Here is a 21186-nt window from a genome sequence, read left to right as displayed (position 1 = left end):
GGTTTTCTTCATCATAACCCAAACATCAAAGTTTTTTGTAAGTGCCTTAGACTTAAATATAAAAGATATTTAATGGTTAAATGGGTTTTGTTGGTGTCTGAATTTGAGTTATTTAAAAGAAAAGTTGGTAAACAGACTTGACTGTTGGGCAAATATATCTTTGTTTCATTTCAGATCTTTTATGAAGCAGGTTGATTTTTGGCTCTTGTGAAGCAGATTACATTTACATGGCAACAAAGAATACAAATGAGCTAATATAACCCCTATATATTTCATCTCACGCACCATGGGCTGAATATTTATAGCTAATGCATTGCTGAAGTTTGCCTGTTTTCTTTCTTTTCCTTTTCCCCTAGAAGCAAGGGAGTGAGAAAATAACAATTTATTGAGCACCTTCTACCTGCTTTGTGCTCAGGATTTGCAAGAGCTTTCTTGCCTAGTTTGTAATATTGCACTCAAGGTAACTATCACTTCCATTATCTATAAAATGGGATAATAGTGCCTGTGTTTCTAAGATACAGGAAGGCTGTAGCCAGACAGTGCTTATGTACTACATAGCTTAATATCTTCCTCATAGCTATTATCATTATTGTTACTATTTAAATTTTATTTACCTTACAAGGTTATTCCATCAGTAGATGCTAAAAGGGCCCAAAGGGACTCATAATATTTGTAAATAAAACAAGGAAATTAGTTTACTTGTTTTTTTTTTTTTTTAATCACTTATATGTGAGAATCAGGCTTATAGTCTAAGACTTCTTAGAAGTTTAGTCAGATTTTAATAAATTCAAATTTAATCAAAGTAGAATGCCTACCCAAATCTTGGTTTCTAATAATATTCTCCAATAAAAGGACCCAGAATTCTTTGGCAATGGCTGATTCTAGGGCTAACAGGAAGTACACACGATAGGTCTAGATCATTTTGTTCTTCCAAAAGGAGAATTCGAAAAAAATTAAACTAAGTAAAATAGCACCCCATAATGATGGGGTATGTCAAAGAGATGCGGTAGCCAAGTGGAAGACTTCCCATTGCCAAAGCTGGAAGACTGTGAACAACTAAATAGGGGGAAAAAGTAATACTGGATTATAACCCAAAGTTTAAAATAAATATTTATGAGTCCACACTGACATGAATACATGATTATTAGGTGGGGAAGAAGAGACAAATGACCAACATAGAGGAATCCACTTCTAACTTAGGGAAATTCTAAGTCCTCAAGAAGGTGGAACGTGAAGTTCCCACTCTAGGTGTTGACTGAGCATTGTGGCTTCTATCTAAAGAGAACGATACACAAGTGGTGAGAAAAGAGGAATTTTGTAGAGGAAACCTGAGAGACATGATGTCGGTCAAGGTTGAAGAAAAACACCTGCAGAGAGGTCCCTTCATCTCTGTGCTGTTCCTTCCAAGAAACATAACCTCTGACTAATCTTACAGAAACTGACAGAGTTCCACCTTAGAGATGGTTCACAAAACGCTTGGTCAGTACAATTCAAAAATGTCTGCTTGTCATCTGATAATAGGTATTTTGAATCCTCGGTATCAGGTTTCTCTGCTGATTCCTAAGCCAAATTGAGCTGAATTAATAAGACCAGGTTTAATCTGAGCAAAGCATTCCTGGGTGATCTCGGGAAAGGAAGAGAAGAAATCATGTGGTAGGTCTATGGACTGCAGCTGAAATATCCTGTAGGCAGCCGGACGGTGGTGGCACACACTTTTAATCCTAGCACTTGGGAGGCAGAGGCAGGCAGATCTTGTGAGTTTGAGGCAAGCCTTGGCACAGATAGTGAGTTCCAGGAAAGGCACAAAGCTATACAGAGAAATCTTATCTCAAAAAAACAAAAACAAAAACAAACAAACAAAAACACCCCTCCAAAAATATTCTGTAGGCAAGGTCTTGAGCAGCACAGGGAGGAGCCACCACTTCTCCGGCTTTCTAAGAGGGGGTGGGGTTTGGAATGGGGGAGAGTGAGGCTGAAGCAGAGCTTCCAATTTAAACATTGTTCAAACACAACAAGTGAAAGTGTAAGAATATGTCAAAGGAGGGTTAAGAAGACGTGATTAAATGCAGCCTGGTAACCTGGGAAGGATCCTAGAACAGAAAGTATAAATTAGGTGATAGCTAAGCCTCTCTATAAAGTATAGATATTAGGTGATAGCAAGTTAGTAATATTGTTTCCTTAATTGTAACATGTGAATTATACGAATACAAAATTTTAGTAATAAAAAGAAACTGGACATAGGGTATAGGAGCAACTTCCTTCAAATTAAATTTGACAAGAGTTTAATTGGGCAAAGGAAAACCTGTAGATTTTCCCTGTAGGTTGGGGAAATCAGGGCAAATTACGAGGACTCCAGTTTGCAGCATGGCCTGAAAACTGTCACGGGCAGAAAAGGAGCAGTGATTTATAGGAGATGGAAATGAGATGCAGAGATGCTATTCAGAAACTTCCTATAACTCCTGAAACTCACATTCTGGGATGGATCAAGCAAGATTTGGAACGCAGGGCTCCTTAGTTTTTCTGAAAAGACTTCAAGATCAATGAGCTAGAGACATGTGGAATAAGAAAGCAGGTAATTACTTTTTTTTCTCTTATTTGTTTTGTTTTTAAAAAGAATCATATATATACAAAATCATATATATCCACATTTTCATGTATGTATTTTTAACGCTAAATAACTTGTTGATGGGACTATTCTGAAAAGAACAGGAAACTTTTTGCAGATGGGTGTTGTGTTTAAAGTAGGCATTTGTATGAGTTTACTTGGGAGTAGGAAGATGGTGGTGATGGCTTGGGAGTTGTCTTAGTAACCCGTGCTGTTGCTGTAATAAATACCTTATTCAAGAAACATAGGGAAGGCAGGAAAGATTTATTTTGGCTCACAGTTTGAAGGTACAGTTCATCATGCTGGGAGCATTAAGATAGTAGGAATTTGAAGCAGCTGGTCACTTTGTGTCTGAAATCAGGAAGAAAACAGCAATGAAAATATGCTTGCCTCCAGCTAGCTTTCTTCTTTTTATGCAGTCCAGGACTTCAGCTCAGGATATGATGTTGCCAATGGTTAGGGTGGGTCTTCTACCTCGATTAACACAATCAAGATAATTCTCACAAAAGTGGTGAGAGCTAACTACTCTAGATAACCCTCAGTTCTCTCCAGAGGCTTGTCTCCCGGATGGTTTCTAGATCCTGTTGTGTTGACAATCAACACTAACCACTAACATTAAATTGCCTATCATTTATGTTAATAAACACCACGGAAGGATGCTAGCCTTGAAAAAGGAAAGGAAGGATGTGTGTATGAGATAGATCTCCTTAGAGAGAAAGCATTATTGGATGGGACAAGAAGTGAGGGAAGGAAAAGCATACATAAATGTAAGGAGTACACATAGGAAAAATGAATGACATTTAAAAGACATATGAATCAGAGGAAGGCATAGTTATGGAGGACAGTGAGTTTATTTGTAGGTGAGTTGAAAATTGAGATGCCTTGGGAACATTCAGATTGGGTGGTCTTTTGGCATATGAAGCTCACACTGGAAATACAGATTGGGGGTGATAATTTGGAAGAGTTATAGAGATGCTGACTGAGGTTGGATGAATAGGGTAGAGAAGAACAAACACCAAGATACAAACACATAGGGGATGTTCATGGTCAGGACTACACATCCAGGAGCAAGGATTTCATGTTATATTCCTCTCTCTGTCCCTCTCTCCATGCCGGAATTGAGCCATGTCACCAAATAACTGTTGCAGATCTCTTGGTAAGAGTGGCTCTATCTGACTCACGAATCACCAGAAAGTGTAGCCCTCTAGTGAATGATTTGGGTGGAGTCTCCAACTGCCAACCAGAGGGTTATTCCAAGAGGGTCCCCACACAGGATGACAAATTATGGTGTTGCTGGGATCTCTGTGAATGACTGGGCTCCAGATTCTTGAAGAATTGAAGTTGACAGTGAAAATCTTAATTCAAAAGAAAAGAAACTATGCCAGGCATATAAGATATAACAGAGAAGTGGGCTTGGACAAGATGGCTCATGAGCCTAGAGTCCCTTCACAGGATTCTTTTTTAGGAGTCTAGAAAGAAAAAAGAAGTAATTCCATGGGAAGGGACTTCTGTATCCTTATCCTGATTGACATATCTGTATCCTTATCCTGATTGACAGATGGACTGTTATGTATAGATTTGGATAATCTGCTTGTGTCATGACAACCTGTCTCATATATATATGTATATCCTTTATACATATATAAGAAATGGTAAATAGAGGCTTTACTCTGAAAGATCCCTTCAATGACAGATTCACACTCACTGTGCCTACACCCACTACTGATTTAAACTTGGCCTTGTACGGTGGTTGATTTTAATTGTCAATTTGACACAGCCTAGAATTACCTGGGGAGAAAGTTTCAATAAGGAAATTTCTATATCTAGTTAGCCTGAGGGCATAGCTGTGGGGAATTGTCTTAAATTAGCTGATGTGGGAGGAGCCAGCCCACCGAGGGTGGCACCATTCCCTAACAGGGAGTCCTGAAGTATGCAAGAGTGGAGAAGTGGAGCTGCGCACAGTTAAGAAGCAAGAAGGGCTGATACATTTCTCTCTGCTCCTGACTGGTGTGGTGTGATAAGCTTCTTTGAGCTCCTGTCAGCTTGACTTCCAGGCTACAGTGGACTGTGGCCTGGAATTGTAAAGCTGAAATAAGGCCCTTTCTCCCTAAGTTGCTTTTGGTTGGAGTATTTTTATCATAGCAACAGAAATGAAACTAGATCAGTTCATTTCTCTTTCTAACAAGAAAGAGAACTTCTAACCTCTCATCTAACTTCAAATAAGAAGTGCCTGGCCATAGATTATCCCCAGGAAGGTAGGAACCAAATATTGTTCTACAAGGTAGAGGCAGTCACATTTTTTTTCAAAGGAAGGTAACCCAGAGGTAGCTGGGATGTTCCTCTGCTGACCTGCCTCAATGGGGCCATAATACCTTTGCTATGCAAATCAGGGAACTTGGGAGTGAAATGAGATATCATAGACACTTCATCATGAAAGCAGAATAAAGAATGAGGGCTATGCCAAGCAAACCCAAAGATAAATTCTGTCCAATCCCACTTCTCTCAAGGTCTATTGGATGTACTAATGGACCACTCTACTGTCTCTCATCTTCTCATGGGGTTTTTCATACCCTGATGCTAGCTTATTCCTGGTGATTATTACTGGTAATTATTTTAAACAATCTTTCATTCCATCCCGTATCTCAGCACTGATTGCAGTGGTGTGGAATGGAATGTGTAAACAAAATGTGCATCTCTAAGAAGTAACTATTTTCCCAAGGAAATTTCCTAGGGTGGCAGTGCATTTGAAAGGCAAAGTCAGGATTCCATGTGTAGGGATGGAGTAGGTTCAAAATCTTTAGTGAAGTGGAAGATGATGAGCCAAGGAGGGCTCATTGGATCTCTCTTTTCCAGTGTTGCAAATTCTCTAATAACTTCAACTTTCCAAAGCCCCCAAATAATTATTTTCTGATAACTCACAGTTCCCACTCACGACTCCCTTTATCCAGGCCCACATATTATACCCAATTAGCCATGTTTCATGTTTCAAGAGCTGCGATTGATAATTAGCCATTACTGTAATACATGCCAACCCCAAAGGGAGTTGATTGCCAAAAATAAGCAGAATAAGCAGAGCTGACAGAGTGCTGACAAACCAGAGGCAATGGAATGGGTAATGATTTTGCCTGGTGCCCTCTTCATCAGTGAAGCGTGTACCAAGTTGCTGAAGGAGGAGTTTCATGTAAAAGCTCCTTTCATTCCTCTTAAAAAGCACTAGATTAGAGAAAGTGGTGGAGGGGGTCTCGAAAGGTGAAGTGCCTTTCAGCGCTGTTGCCCCTGTGTGAGTGCTCTCCCCCAGGGCTTGTTACCTCTGCTGAGTCCCAATGAGATTAGATCCAGAAATTATAGGTACTGCAAACAGGACAGGCTTGCTTGACACGTTGTGCAATTTGGTGGCCCAATCTACCCCTTCTGTGTGATTATTTAATGTGCATGTGGGGAACAGAGCTGAGACTTGGTTTCAGTCATTTGGGAGATTTGCTGGCCAAGTGATAGCTGCGATTTTATGAGATGATATGCTGATTAATTTTGACTTGGCCATGGGATGCTCAGATATTTAGTTAAATATTGTTTTGTTGTGGCCAGAAAGGCATTTCTTGGTAAGATTAACATTTGAGTCTGGAGATTTGTGAAGCAGATTACCTACCTAGCCCTTCCCTGATGAGCATTTCATTCAATCCATTGGTGATCTGCCTTCTCCCAAGCACTCTTGGGGATGATTAATCTCCAAGTTGTCATCTTAGTGGGATTTAGAATCACCATGGAAACGCCTGTGTGCATGTCTGTGAGGCTTCTTTTAGATCAGGTAATTGATGTAGAAAGACCAACCCTAAGTGTGGGTGGCACCATTCAGTGGGCTGGGATCTCAGACTGAGTCAAAAAGGTTAAGGGAACTGGATAGCAGCATTTGAGTCTTTATTCTTCCTGGCTGCAGATTCAGTGTGACCCGAGTGCCTCTCTCCATGACTTCCCTAACTTCATGAACTGAGTCTTTGAACTGTGGGCCCAAATAAGCCATTTTTTTCTCAAGTTGATTTTGTCACGGCAAGAACTAATTACCCCTCTTGCTTGACTGTAAACTGGGGCAAGGTTTTTGTTTTATTTTGTTTTTCCATCATAGAACATTAAGAGGCTTTTCTCACATCTCAAAATTACCATATGATAATCATCTTATTTCTTTGTTCTCTGGAGAACCCCCATCCACTACAGATGCCTTTAGGGTTCTAGGATAGTTATAATAAATGCCTGTGGCTTAGGTAACTTCAATAAGAGTTGTTGAGGCTCTATGTCCAAGATCAAGTTGGTAGGTTAGGTCCTCTGAAGACAAAAAGGGAAGGCTCTGTTTTAGGTCTTGTTTATTTGTTTGTTTTTGACTTGAGGCTTATCTATCTTCACCCTGTGTTTCACCCTTATCGTGGACTATGGGGGTCAAGCCCCTCAATAGTCCCCTCCCAGGGTCCGGGAAGTTTCTACAACCAGCTGATAATTAATCTTTGATGAGAAGAAATGAATCTATGTACACGAAACTCCTTAGTTCATACACTTTATTATTATTCTGTGATAGTTCTCTCTCCACACAGCTTCTATTCTGCTCTCATGTCTAGCTCCTTTCTTGCCTGATTTCTCTATATTTATTACTGTCCCCTCTAGGTTCTATCTTAATTCCTTCATCTAGTTCTGTCCCTCCTAGGTTCTCATCTATCTAGTTCTTTCCCCTATCAGCTCCTCTCCCATCTCCTTCTCTCTCATCTGGCTCTTCCTCATCTTGTTCTTCCCCATCTGGCTCTTCCTCATCTTCCATCTCGTTCCTCTTGTCCTCTCTTCTAGCCCTTCAATCTAGTTCTTCCCCATCTCAGTTTGTTCCTCTCAAGTTCTTACCCATCTAGTTCTTCCATTCTCTTCTCTCTTCTCTGTCCTGTCATGCCCTGGAAGTCCAGGTATATATACCCTTACAAGCAGTATTCCCTTAGCAGTGCAAAACCAGGTTTCCAGGGTCAAATGGAGGGGTGATAAGAATCACATAGGGAGGCAATAACCATTAATTATCACTTGCAACCCCAAAGGGAAGTGACCAATGGGGAAATGAATTAACTAAAGGCTAAATTCAGGTAATATCTAAGAAGAGGGCTCTTATGTGCTCAACTATAATCTTAAACATGGTTGGTAGAAAGTGTTAAGAATCTGTAAGTTGTGAGCTGGAGAGATGGCTCAGAGGTTAAGAGCACTGACTGTTCTTCCAGAGGTCCTGAGTTCAATTCCCAGCAACCACATGGTGGCTCACAACCATCTGTAGTGGGATCTGGTGCCCTCTTCTGGCCTGCAGGAACACATGCTGTATACATAATAAATAAACAAACATGTAAAGAATCTATAAGTTGCTAGGTCAATGGAAGAAAATAAAACTGTCTTCTTTTTTCCTGTGGCTCCTATCTGTCCAAGCTGTCTGCCATTTTTCTGCAGGGTGGGGGAAAGTGTGCTCAGTCTCTAGGCAACCTGTGTACAGGTAGATGCCTCTGGAGATAGTTAAAGGGAGATCTGGAACTGGTAAGATTTGGGAAAGGAGGAAGTTAAGCTTAATCAGCACATCCACCAGGCCTTCTCAAACAGGTAGCCTGGATGCCTAAGTCTGTTCTTAGAGAGTACAGAGGTATCTCTGATAAAGTACTTTCCTCCGTCTGGGGATGCACCTGGCCGGATGCTGCCAATGATGATAATTACAGGGAAACTTGAACTGGGAGTTCTGGCTGAGCATAGCTGTTAGCAGAGAATGTTATCTAAATATTCCTAGAAGTGGTTAGGTAAGTAGTTAGAGGTCTATAAAGTTAGTAAGGCTGTAAGAAAGGAGGGGTCTGAGCTAAATTGTGTAAAGCTATTACTTAATGTCTACCTGACCTAGGCGGTGTCCCCTTGTGGAATTTACCTTAAGTCAGGAGACTCGCCTGTGGGTTGTTATCACTGTTAGTCCTCAGAAATTGGGTGACCACTTGGGTGATGTCTCCTTTAGTCCTTGAAAGTGGCTAGGGGAGATGTCTGATTCCAGAGAAAGCCTTTCCTGAGGCTGTTCTCCAAATACCTGGAATGTGTATGTCTAGAGAGTGATCAGTCCACATTGTTAGCCCTTCTTAGGGAAAAATCAATTGGGAAAACTATGAAGGCACACATGATTTTCATAACAGAATACAGCTGATATATAACAAGCCAAGTAACACCAAAAACTCCTTGGGATTTGGCTTCCTCTAGAGGAATTCCCTGATTCCTCCAAGTAGTGACTTTGCCATAACCAGCTGAGTTCTTATGATATTCCTGCGGCCCACAGCACACCCTCTCTCCTCCATTCATAGCTATTTCCCAGTTTCCTGTTTTTGTAAAGATACAGATTATGTTGGGTTAGTGCTCACTGTCATGACTCATCTTAGTCACCTCTATGAAGAACCTATCTCAGAACACAGACAAATTCTGAGGTTTAGGGGACTTAGGACTTCATCATAAGCATTGGGATGGAGGCAGGAACAAGTATCTGCAAAGACCATTCCATTAATAGAGTCAGGCCTTAGTAATAAATACCTAGGAGGCCTCAACCCTACCCAAAGAATTACAGGCAACTAGGGAATCCTGAGAGTAGAAGCAATAGTCTTCTCATGGAATAGCACACTGATTAATTATCCAATATAAGTGGTCATCCCTGAAAACATACATATAAGTAACATTATACGGACTGATAAGGGTATACTTAGTAATATATATATATATGTAATATATATATACATATATATATGTGTGTGTGTGTGTGTGTGTGTGTATGTATGTATGTATATGCATACAATAGCAATTAATGAAAAAAGAGGCCATGAATTTGAAAGAAAGCCAATAAGGGAGGGTTTGAAGGGAATAAAAGGAAAAGAGAAATGTTGTAATTTTATTATCATTTAAAAAAAGTAAAAACTCATATAAATGCTGGAAATGACCTACATAAGAAAAAAAAATGGAGAGACATTTTTATCAGTGGTATTATGAGGCCAAATGCCCTTTTCTTTAAAAGTATCTTCTGTTTTCCTTAATGGAAACAGTTGCAAGGATAAAGGTGGTTGACTGACTCTGGGGATACACAGAATGCGAAGAGGGAGATGAAAAATTGTCTTTGGATTTCTAAATGGTAAGTAGAGAAATTGCAGTAGATTGCTCGGGGGCATCTCAGTTTAAAAGTAAAGGCTTTTAACTGTGTAGTTCCTTGTGAACTTCCTGTCATAAGATTCTTCTTAAGTGGGACACATGCATTAACCTCCTGTCTGAGTTAGGGCTCCTGGATCAAGGGTGGCAGGAAGCAGAGTCATCCACTTAGGGGAAAGGGGGGTTGTCAGCAGGGATCTTGGTATTTGCAGCAGAGCTGAATAAACCAGTGGCAGGTAAGGCTGGGAGGCTGCTGGGGTCAGGAATGACAAGAAACAGGTATTCAAATGTCTCCACCTTTCATTCTTGAGGAACTGGCTTTAGTTTTATTCTTCTCCTTTCCTTTGTCACTACCTTACTCTCTCTCCTTGAAGTCAGAATATAACCATGAACATTTCCAAAGCCTATATCTTAGAATTTTATCTATCCAGAAAGTCATGAGCTCTTTTTCAATCACAATAAACTGTTTTGTTCCGACTGGCCCAGAATGATAATTTGTTAGTGCCAAGTATCTGTTTCTAGAAAAATTATGTCTAGGGTCAGGTCCCCCCTCCCCAATGTTTTTTTTTTTTCCAGATGGCTGCTTGTAGTGGGATTGGAGTGATGATACTGTCATATAATCAACTTAGGATCCACCTGTAAGCATTAAGTATGCAGGCCACGATAATGATCATGAGAGCCTTTAACTTTGGTGCCTAGCACTGACTCAGGTATATAGGAATTAATTAAGTTTTATGTTTTAATAAGAGAAGGATGAGGATGAGGAACAATAACAAAAAGGCCAAAAGGAAGCAGTCATTATAGCATTTAGTGGGTCAGTTACCCTAGGAGCAAAAGGCCTGTGGAAATCTTGACTGACAGAATACAAGTTCACCCTCTGGCTTTGGCTTTGTGTTGTTATCACAGCAGCACCTGCAAGCCCTTCTGTTCTCTTCTGGCTCATCTGCTGGGATGACCTTTCCAGGTGACCCTCCACATTGGCTTCAAGACCCACATGGTTATGGATGCCAGCTGGGCCAGCCATTACTTGGAACACAAATCTGAATCTGCATTTTGCACAAACATGGGGGTTTCATTTCTTATGTGAAAGGTTGGAAGATATTCTTTCTGCATGAATTAATGTCGATAACCAAGATATGATTCCACTAAGAAGTTTTTTTTTTTACTCATTTTTACTTGGTAAAATTATCTTAGACAATACTGAAATTATGCCATATAGATGTTCATTGACTAACAAATAGTGTTATGTTCTCATAGACTCATTACAAATTGAAAAATTTGTCAATCCAAAATGAACTTAATACACTCAAAGTTACTGGGCATGAAAACTTAGCAACACTTACCCTGTAAGGTGTTGGTTGTTTCCTCTTGGGATCATGGTATGAACTGAGAGCCACAGCTCTCTGCTTGCAGTCTGGCATCATGAGAGCACCACACCATGCTTAGCTAGGAAAAGATTGACTGAAACTAAATATTGAAGCATAATTTCAGCATCATAAAGTTCAAAACTCATAAGTTGAACCTTCATAAATCACTGGTCCCCCAGATGAGCTACCTAGAAATAACCAAGGAATTTGTAATCACATTCACCCCAAAATGTCAAGTCTGGGTTTGGTGGGAGAATTAAGAGGGCATTATAAGCCAGTAGCCCAAAGTCAGTGGTCTCAAGAGGAAGAATATTAAGCATATCATAGAGTCTAAAGACATTTACAGACTCACTGTTACCAAGAGCTGCTAGCGTGGTGTCTTGGTGTTTTGAAGAGGCGAGGAGGTCTCTGGCTGACAGTACTCACTAGAGATGGGTAGATCTATTTTTAAGTTCCATTCTAATCTCATAGTAGACACATGGTTTTGGCAGCTTAGTGAGTTTCTGGCTGCCTGTCTTCTCACACAATGGAGATGTGGGCGTTTTAATCTATGAAAGGTATATCAGAATGCCTAGAACACAGCAAGTGCCCCAAACGTCCATCGTTATAGTATCACTATATTATCGTCTACCATATTGTTAGCCTTCTTTCATTTTAGTTCTATGTAACAAAGTCCTTTAAAATTTTAGTTCTTCAATATGCTCTGCATTACCCTAAAATTGGTTTGCTTCCTGCATTTTTCAAATGCAAGAATTATGTAGCAGTTTTAAATGAAATGAAATTTTCAATGGCGTCTGTTCTGTTCGGCTGGCTTAAGTGGCTTCCTTGGTTTGTTCCTTTGTCCTATGGTTCCCACGTTCCATTTTTGTGAATATTTTCCTGAGTATAAGTTTGCTACTTATAAATTACCATTGCCTTCTTATTGAAAATTTGAAATATCTTGTTACCAATAAGACAAGTCTTTTATACATATGAAAAGATACAATGGATGTAACAAATGGAATTTCAGCAAGAATAAGGAGAAGAATTGGGTGGGGTGTGACAACTTCTGAACAATGTTTACTTATGTTTTAGAAGTTCCTGGTCTGTCTAGTCTCTCTTCAAATCAAAGGATTTCTTTTATAATTTATGCATCAGTTGTAGATTAGGTGTTCATTTTATCAATTTATTCAGAGATTTTTCTTTTCTTTTTTCCCCAGCTTTAATGTTATATGCCCATGTGCAGTATTTTGGGTAGTTTATCATGATTCATGTTTTCTGAGGTTCTCAAATGTATGGTTTGTAATCTGCCATTACTTTTAGAGCATGATCATCCACTATATCTTCAAATATGTCACCGGTTCTGTTCTTTTTCTTTTGTAATTAGAATTAAGTGTTTGTATATTTCATATTTTCCCTCAGTTTTTAGATAGTCCTTTCTTGTATTCATTCTGTCTTTTGATGTGTTAAGTTAATGTTGACTTTTTCAAGTTCACAGTTCCATTCTCTGCTTTGTATCATCCACTGATGAGTTCATGCAAGCATGACTGATTGCTGATTTGTGAGGCCATGCACAGTGAACTGCACAATGTCTCACCAAAGTTTAAGAATGAAGGACAATACCAAAAAAGCCAAATGAAGCAGTCATTATAGCATTTAATAGATCAATCATTCCAGAAGCAAAGGCCCATGGAAAGTTCCAATCTGGAGTACTCACTTAGAAATTGTGTCTTTGAGATGTAATTAAGTTAGGAATTTTAAGATGACATCTTCATGGGTAGAGGATGAGCCTTTAATCCAGTAGCCAGCACCATTATAATGAGAGAGGAGGTTATAAGTAGGCACAGAGAACACTATGGGAATGTGCAACAGAGATTGGAGAGAGCATTCCAAAGCCAAGGACTCTCATCAACTCCCCAGATCTCAGAAAGGGGCATGTGATGGGTTTTTCCTTATAGCCCCTAGGAGGAGCTAACTGCCCAGCTCTTGATTTCATATTTCTTGTCTCCAAGAATAAATTCAAGAATAAATTTCTGTCATGCTATGCCACCATATACACACTATTTTTGATCCTAGTTTTTGAATCACCATTTCTGAGAGTTTCCTTTTCCTTGCCGACATTGCTCATCCTGTTTTCAAGTTGCCTACTTTTTCTACTAGAGACCCTCACATGTTTATCACAGTGATTTTCAATTCCCTGAATGGCAATTCCAACATCTGCATCATGTCTGATTCTGGTTCTGATGCTAGCTTGTCTCTTCAGGTCCCGTTTCTCTTTGATTTTTAATGTGCTTTGTGATGCTTTTGTTGAAAGGCAAAAAAGGATTGAGCAGCGGAACCTGATTGAGATGGGCTTTAAGGCGAGATTCCCACAGTTTGAGGAGGAATTGGGTTGTATTTCATGTTTTCAGTAACCAAAGTGATAGTGGTTTCAAAGTCTTTTGTGTCCTTGTTTTCTTCTCCCAAGTGGGTCCAGGGCTTACCTCAGACAAGACAGATAAAAGAAATCATTTAGAAAAAGTGCTCTTCTTCCAAGTGGGATAGCCTATGATAAAATCCTCCTCCTTGCCTCTATTATAAAGGGTAAGAAAAATGCTTCATTTTCTTCTCTCACTGCCAGAACCACCAGAGATGTGTTTTGACTCTCCATGTGAAAATATTGAGGGGCTCTATAAGGTTAAACTTAAGAAGGTGTGAAACACTGTTAAGGTTGTGGGGTTAGAGAGTTTGTTCCTCAGACTAGTATCCTCAGCCCCAGGAAGTCACCAGGACAGCCATGTAAGTGTTCTTAGCAGTTTAGGACTCCTGTGGCTAAAATTTTTGGATATTATACACAAAACAAACATAAGATTCCAAAAGAAGTCAAATGAGCCAAGAGCCTCAAAATGTGCTTTTATTTCATAGATTCCAGATTTCAAATGGAAGAGAAGCCAGTTGGCCAGGAACATAAACATAATCAGTAGGAAGTGAACACAAGTTTACTGTGTGTGGTGGTTTGAAACAGAATGGCCCCCTTAGACTCATATGTTTGAAGGCTTAGTGTGATGATTTGAAAGAAAATGCCCTCCAAAGGGAGTGTCACTACTAGTAGTTGTGGACTTCTTGGAGGAAATGTGTCACTGTGGAGATGGGTTTTGAGGTCTCATATATGCTCAAGCCATACCCAATATCAGACCACTTCCTGTTGCCCACAGGTTACAGGACTCTTAGCTCCTTCTCTATTGCCATGTCTTCCTGGATGCCACCATATCCCACCATGATAATAACTGTTGCACAAAATCTAAATTGGTCTTTTCATAAAAATCCTGGAGCCAGATACTGTGGTAAATGCTGAAAGATCAGAGAGACAAAGGAACAAGCCACAGCTACTTCTCACCTTGCCAAGTCCACGAATCCTCTGACTGAATGTCTCTGAGTCCTCAGCTGAACGGAATCCAGCCGAAAAGCGCTCCTTAGCTGAAAAGGACATTAGTTCCTGTCTCCTCATGTCTTATATACCTTTCTCAGCCCAGCCATATCACTTCCTTCCTAGTACTGGGATTAAAGGCTTGTGTGTTTCCCAAATACTGGTAGCAACAGCACGAGGTCTCAAGTGCTGAGATTAAAGGTCTGTGCCACCACTGCCTGGCTCTGTTTCTGTTCTAGACTGAATCAATCTCATGTAACCCAGGGTGGCTTTGTACTCACAGAGATCCAGATGATGCTAGGATTAGGATTAAAGGTGTGTGCCACCACTACCTGGCTTCTATGTTTAATCTCATGGCTTGTTCTATCCTCAGATCGTCAGGTAAATTTTATTAGGGTACAAAAAATATCATCACAAATAATGGGCTGAACCTTTGAACTATAAAGCACCCCAATTAAATGTTTTCTTTTACAAGAGTTGCCATGGTCATGGTGTCTCTTCACAGCAATAGAAACCTTAACTAAGACACTTGATCACCAGGGAGTGATGTTACTTGAGAGGTATTTGAAGGTTTGAACTTGTTGGACTAGGGGTGGGAGAAGGCATGCCACTGGGGGTGATCTTTGGGAATTTCCCAAGGCCAAGACTCTCTTCCTGCTGTCTGGGGATCCAGATATAGAACTTTCAAGCTACTTCTCCAGCACTGTGTCTGCCTGTGTACTGCCATGCTCCCTGCCATGATGACAATGGACTGAACCTCTGAAACTGTAAGCCAGCCCCAATTAAATGTTTTCCTTTATAGTAGTTGCTATGGTCACGGTGTCTCTTTACAGTGATACAGCATTGACTAAAACACTGTATATAGCCAAAGGACTGGAACAACAGGACATTCAAGCAAAACTGGAAGTTGTGAACAATATCTGCTTACCCTACCAAAATGCCACAGAGAAAACCAAGACCCATTCCAGTTAACAGATAGCACAGTGAACATTTTGTTTGTATAGATGCTGGTAGATCAAGGAACACTCTGTCATAGTGGGGCCAGAGAAAACCAGACAGGGAGCCAGGACATTCCTACCATCCTTTGAAAGATGAGTCTACCTCCCCTATGTATCAAGGAAGCCACATGATAAGTCGTAAGTGACAAACGTGCCTGTCCCTCCACTGGAATCTGATCAGCCGAGCCTCCTTGTAGCTGGAGTGCCGACTCTGCTTAGCAGCATGAAGTACCCTTCATGGTGACACACAGGAGGAGTAGGAAAAATGGGAAGACTTAACTTCTGCCCACAATTGGGAGCAAGAAGGTGTTCCTTTCTCATTCCCATTTGCCTCTTTCCCTAGAATGGGAAATAAATGTTATCAAGGAGAAATTGAGTATTTAAAAATGTAAGCTAGAATTGTAATGTGAAATGCCATGTTTGGGGATGGAGAGATTACTCAGTCATTAGAGCACTTACTGCTCTTCCAGAATACCCAATTTTGGTTGCAAGTACCTATTGGGTTTTGGTTCACAACTACCTATAACTCTAGCTCCATAGGATCTGATGGAGCTAGAGTTCTTTATGGGCACATGCACACATGTGGAATACACTCACATTTACATAAATAAAGCAATTAAAATGCCACACTTATTCACTCAAGCTTGAATCAAGCAGACTCAAGACAATTAAATCCAAGTGAGTCCTTAACTTTTTAATTTTGAGGTAGCAATGACTACCACCAGGAAACAGTGGGTCTAGCATCTTTTATTTTAAAATGTTAATTAGCTCATATTAATTATACATAATAATTGGTTTCATTATGACATTTTTCTTACATGTAACTAATGTATTTCACTAACACCTTTATTTTGTATTTTAATACAGTAGGGGAAATGTAATTAAATGCTAGTTGTTTATCTAACATCAGGAGCTTTGAAAGGTCACCTTTCCACATGTGCAATTTAGGGTTATTACTTAATGGAGAAGTAATGTAGGAATTTTTGTTGCTTTGTGCATAACTATAAACACCCTATGAGCTGAGTTGGTGATACAATGAATATGAAATGATACATGAGAAGCATATGTGACTATTTAGGACAGAAAAACACACAAATGTTTAGAACAAGAATGGCAAATAAGTGCAGCTTACTCTGGGCATGAATAAGGTTGAAAAATGAAAGGAGAATAATTATTGGAGAGAACACTAGTTCAATTCAACACTGTTATGGAAGCCAGTATGTAAAAAGTAGACAGAATGGATCTGCCATGGCTGAGGGTTGAAATACATGGCCCCCAACTTATTCTCTCGCCCTCCCCGGTCTGCTCCCATGACAGGAAAATTCCTCACACTGTACTCAGAAAACCATTTATCTAGAGTGTCTCTCATTTTATAAATGAGGAAACTGATAGTGAATCTGATGTCAGAAACAGCTTATACAGTGGTATCATGTGGCTTGCCCAACCTATAAATGATAAATATAATGACATTTATTCTGCGCATTGTCAGCCTTCTAGGCATAACTAACCAATTCCAGATGTGGCTTTGGAATTCTTCTCAGTGCAATAATAAGCTGTGAACAATTGATTGGAGATGACATGTAAGCTGCACTCTATTGGCCATTTGTGTGTTAAACATTCATATGTTTTTCCCTTCTAAGTATTCACGTATAGAGACTGAGTGAACAGAAAACTCTCCTGAGAGGAGAGTGTAGCATTGAAGTTTGCACTTAAAGGAGAAGTAGGAGATTTTTTGTGAGGTATCATGTTTTAGTTTAGTATGTTAGAATACTGATATTGCTAAATGACGTAAAATTCAAAATCCGAGAAAACAAGACTAGGTGTGTGTGTGTGTGTGTGTGTGTGTGTGTGTGTGTGTGTGTGTGTGTGTGTGTGTGTGTGAGAGAGAGAGAGAGAGAGAGAGAGAGAGAGAGAGAGAGAGAGAGAGAGAGAGAGAGAGAGAGAGAGAGAGGAGAGAGAGAGCTCTTCATGGGCTTCCATATATCAGCATAGTTTGGCAGATAAATCAGTGGAAACCAAGAGTCCTTCATAGAAAATGGCCCAGGGTGTTCCAAAGTCGGATTCATGAGCCAAAATACAAGCCTGTTGAATTGCCCAGGTATGATACTTTTTAACTTTTGCATCATTCTTAATTCTTCCCCAAATCCATGCAACTAAATTTGTAACCAGAGATTATTTGATGGGCAAGGGATGGGTTCTGATAGCGGCTTCAGTTGGGCGGTTGGCAGGTTTAGAGGACTTCCACTTCACCTGCCTTGCCTTGGCCAGTTCTGCATGAATCTTCGTACCTTAGCACTTCTCACTCTCCTGGGTATCAGAGCCCCTCTACCTTAGTGTCATTCTTCTCTCTACAGTTGCCAAGATCACAGTCTCTCTTTTGCTTACAATTCAGGCCTGGAGAAACTCCCCTGCCTAATTACTTTTGCCTGTCTTTGGAGTCCTTGCAGCTGGATCATTTGTTTGGGGAGGGTTGAGCAATACATCATGTGTTGCCTTGACTGGGTTCACCCTAAAAGGTGGTTTGAGCTTTGTATCCAGGAGGTACTTCATTGTTCCTCTGCATTCAGCTCTCAGCCTTTCATGTTCTCTATTCTCCCTTCTCTGGGAAAAATAATCCAAAGTCAGATGTGGTCGGCTGACTGTTCACTTTCTTTTTTCAGAAGCCCACGCATGCCTTGGTGCCACCTTTGGCTCCAGCTGAGCAGAGACTGAATCTGACAGTGACTGGAGGATGACACTGCCCTGATTGTTCTTGGAATTCCTGAATACTTTCTATCCCCTCTCTCAAAAATAAGAAGGTTGCTCCAGTTTGAGCAGTTAAACCCACTTAAAGCCAGAGAAGCCTTATACACTTCAAGGCTCTTTTCTCAGGGAGCTGTGTGTATAACACACACACACACACACACACACACACACACACACACACACACACACACGCACACACACATTTGTGTGTTATAAGATGTAATTATGAAATTATAGAATTCAGAGTACAAATACTAGCTGACATTAAAGAGAGAATATGAAGGAAGAGTTTTGATTTTCCACAAGAGGCTTCCTCTGGGTGGGAGACAGCAGATCCAGTTGGATGATAGGAGTGGAGGCTACAGCTTCTTTAGAATCCTCCCCCCTCAACCCCCCAGTACTCCCCCCAGCCATTCCTGTGGGAAACACATGCATTTGTTTGGTAAGAACAGTACATCAGATGCTGTTCTGGTCCTGCAGCTATTCAGATGAGCAAGAAGGGACTTTTGGCTTTTTATGCTTTAGTGTAATGAAGGAGATAAGTTAAATGATTATTATAGTAATAATAACCGGTACATTGACCTAACATGAATTGTGGAAATGTGTTTAGGACCAAACTCTTCCTTTTCACCAACACTCATTTGTACGTACTCTATGGGCCAGCTTTTCCCAATCCTTGGATGAAATCCAGGAAAATTCTCATGGGTTTTGGTTATAATTAAAAGGTCTCTCATTGCTTTCAGCCAGAGAAACAACCTCAATTATTTTAACTCCTAAACTATAATAGAAAAAAAAAACCCTTAGCTTTACTTTAGTTTCATTCTTTCTATTTTTTTGTTACCAATGTACAGAAGTAAAAAAGTTGTTCCTATTAGTTGGTTATTATATAATGCATAATACATGTTTACGGTACAAAAATCTTTCATCAAGTTAAGCATTTTTATTTCCTCAAATATTTGCTATTTCTTTATTTTGAAAACTCCCCATTTTTTTTCTAACCATTTGAGATGTACACTATATAATTCTTGTCTACACTTACTGTCCTAAGCGCTGCTTGTAACCTAACATTACCTCCACTCTTCCCCTCCAGCCACACACTGTCTCCTGCCTCTGGTAACTGCAGCTCTATGTTCTACTTTTAAAGTCTCTGAGATCATTGTTTCAGGTTCCACTTGAGAGCTAGACCCTGTATAGCTTGTTTCTGAGGCTCCCTCCTGTTGGCTGCCCCTCCCCCACCGGCGCTCTAGGGAAAGGTGAGCACATAGGGGTTGATGATCAAAGAACTAAGAAAATGTTAGCTCCTGTTCTGACTCCAAGAAATGTTAGTCAGTTACTATAACAATTGCCAGAAGTAGATAGCTTATAAAGAAGAAAGCTGATTTTGACTCAGTTATGGGGGCTTCACTGCATGGTCAGTTGATGTACTTGGGTCTGTGGCAAAGCCATGTGTCATGGAAAGAGTGCATGGCAGAGTAAAACCCTCAGAGACAGGAAGCAGAAGAGAGATAGGAGAGGCCAATCCCAGCAAAACCTTTCAAAGGCAGGATCCCAGTGACCCTATAACCTCCAGTTAGACCTCACTTTTTTCATTAATTATTTTTTTCATTTATTTTACATACAGACCACAGTTTCCCCTCCCTCCTCTCTTCCCATTTCCCCTACCCCTGCCTCCCATTTATACTCTTCCCTAGCCACTCCTCCATTGTCATTGTCCCCATTCAGAAAGGGGCAGGCCTCACATGGGCCTCAACAAAACATGGCACATCCTTTAAAGGTTCCACCTTCAGGGAATAGGGCCACATCAGGGCCAGGTCATTAACTTACAGCTCATTAGGAGAGACACTTAATTCAAATAATTGAACCAACACAACACTTTTTTCTTTGTCTACACTGGTCAGGTGTCCATGACTGCTTTGAGGGAGGATTTAAGGCTGAGAGAAGATTTATGGTTCTTACTTATTGTGGAAGATAAAATGGATGGCTTCCCAAAATGTCTTGAGCCTATTTCCTGAAACTAATGAATAGATTATGTTGCATGGTAAAGGATAATTAAGTTTATGGGTTGACTTGAGATTGCCAATCAGCAAACCTTGAGATAGTAATCTTATCCTAGATTACTTATGTGAGTTAAATATAATCCCCTAAGCCCTCCTTATATGTTGAGAGGAAAGGAAGGAGAGTGTCAGTGTGATGTGACATGATGTGAGAAAAACTCAGCTGGCCATTGCTGGCTTGGCCATTGCTGAGGGAAGAGGATCATGGGCCAAGATGGCTTTGAGATGCTGGAACAGACCAGAAGAGCTATACTCTTTCTTAAAGCTTCTAGGAAAGGAAAACAGCCTTACTGACACCTCCATGTTAGGTCATTGAAACTCACTGCAGACTTGTGACCTCTAGATAAGTAAAATAATCTATCGGTGTTGCTTTGAGCTACTATGTGTGTGATGTGTTGTTATAGCAGCAATACAAACTCATAGACTGATTAATTCTGACGTAAGTTTGCCTTTGGTTGTCGTTCCTTGGGTTTGATAGTTTACAGTTGTTTCTTCCTCTCTTGGGATTGTTCTTCTTTTTCTTTCTCTGCTCGCCAAGTCCCCTTTTTCTCATATCATACCCACTAATCTCCAGACACACGCAGAATTTAGGAGAATGCATGTGCATGTCTGTTATAAGTGATTACTTTTGGTTCTTCCCACAGTTCTTAAGAATTTCTAACTTTTGCCTGAAGTCTTCCTTACTGATGACCCTCTGATCATCCCAGATCTTCTTACATGTGGCCTGTACATGGTTTAAAAACAAACCACTGATCCCTTTGGTCCAAACAAACTCAGAGATGCAGGCTAATCTGTTTTTGAACCTCTCTCATACCACAACAGAAAACCAGCATTTTTCATGTTTCTGGGCCATAAACCGCATACT

This window comes from Peromyscus leucopus, chromosome 14 (assembly GCF_004664715.2).
Source record: "Peromyscus leucopus breed LL Stock chromosome 14, UCI_PerLeu_2.1, whole genome shotgun sequence".
In the NCBI taxonomy this organism is placed as follows: Eukaryota; Metazoa; Chordata; class Mammalia; order Rodentia; family Cricetidae; genus Peromyscus; species Peromyscus leucopus.
This window is presented reverse-complemented; position numbering follows the sequence as displayed.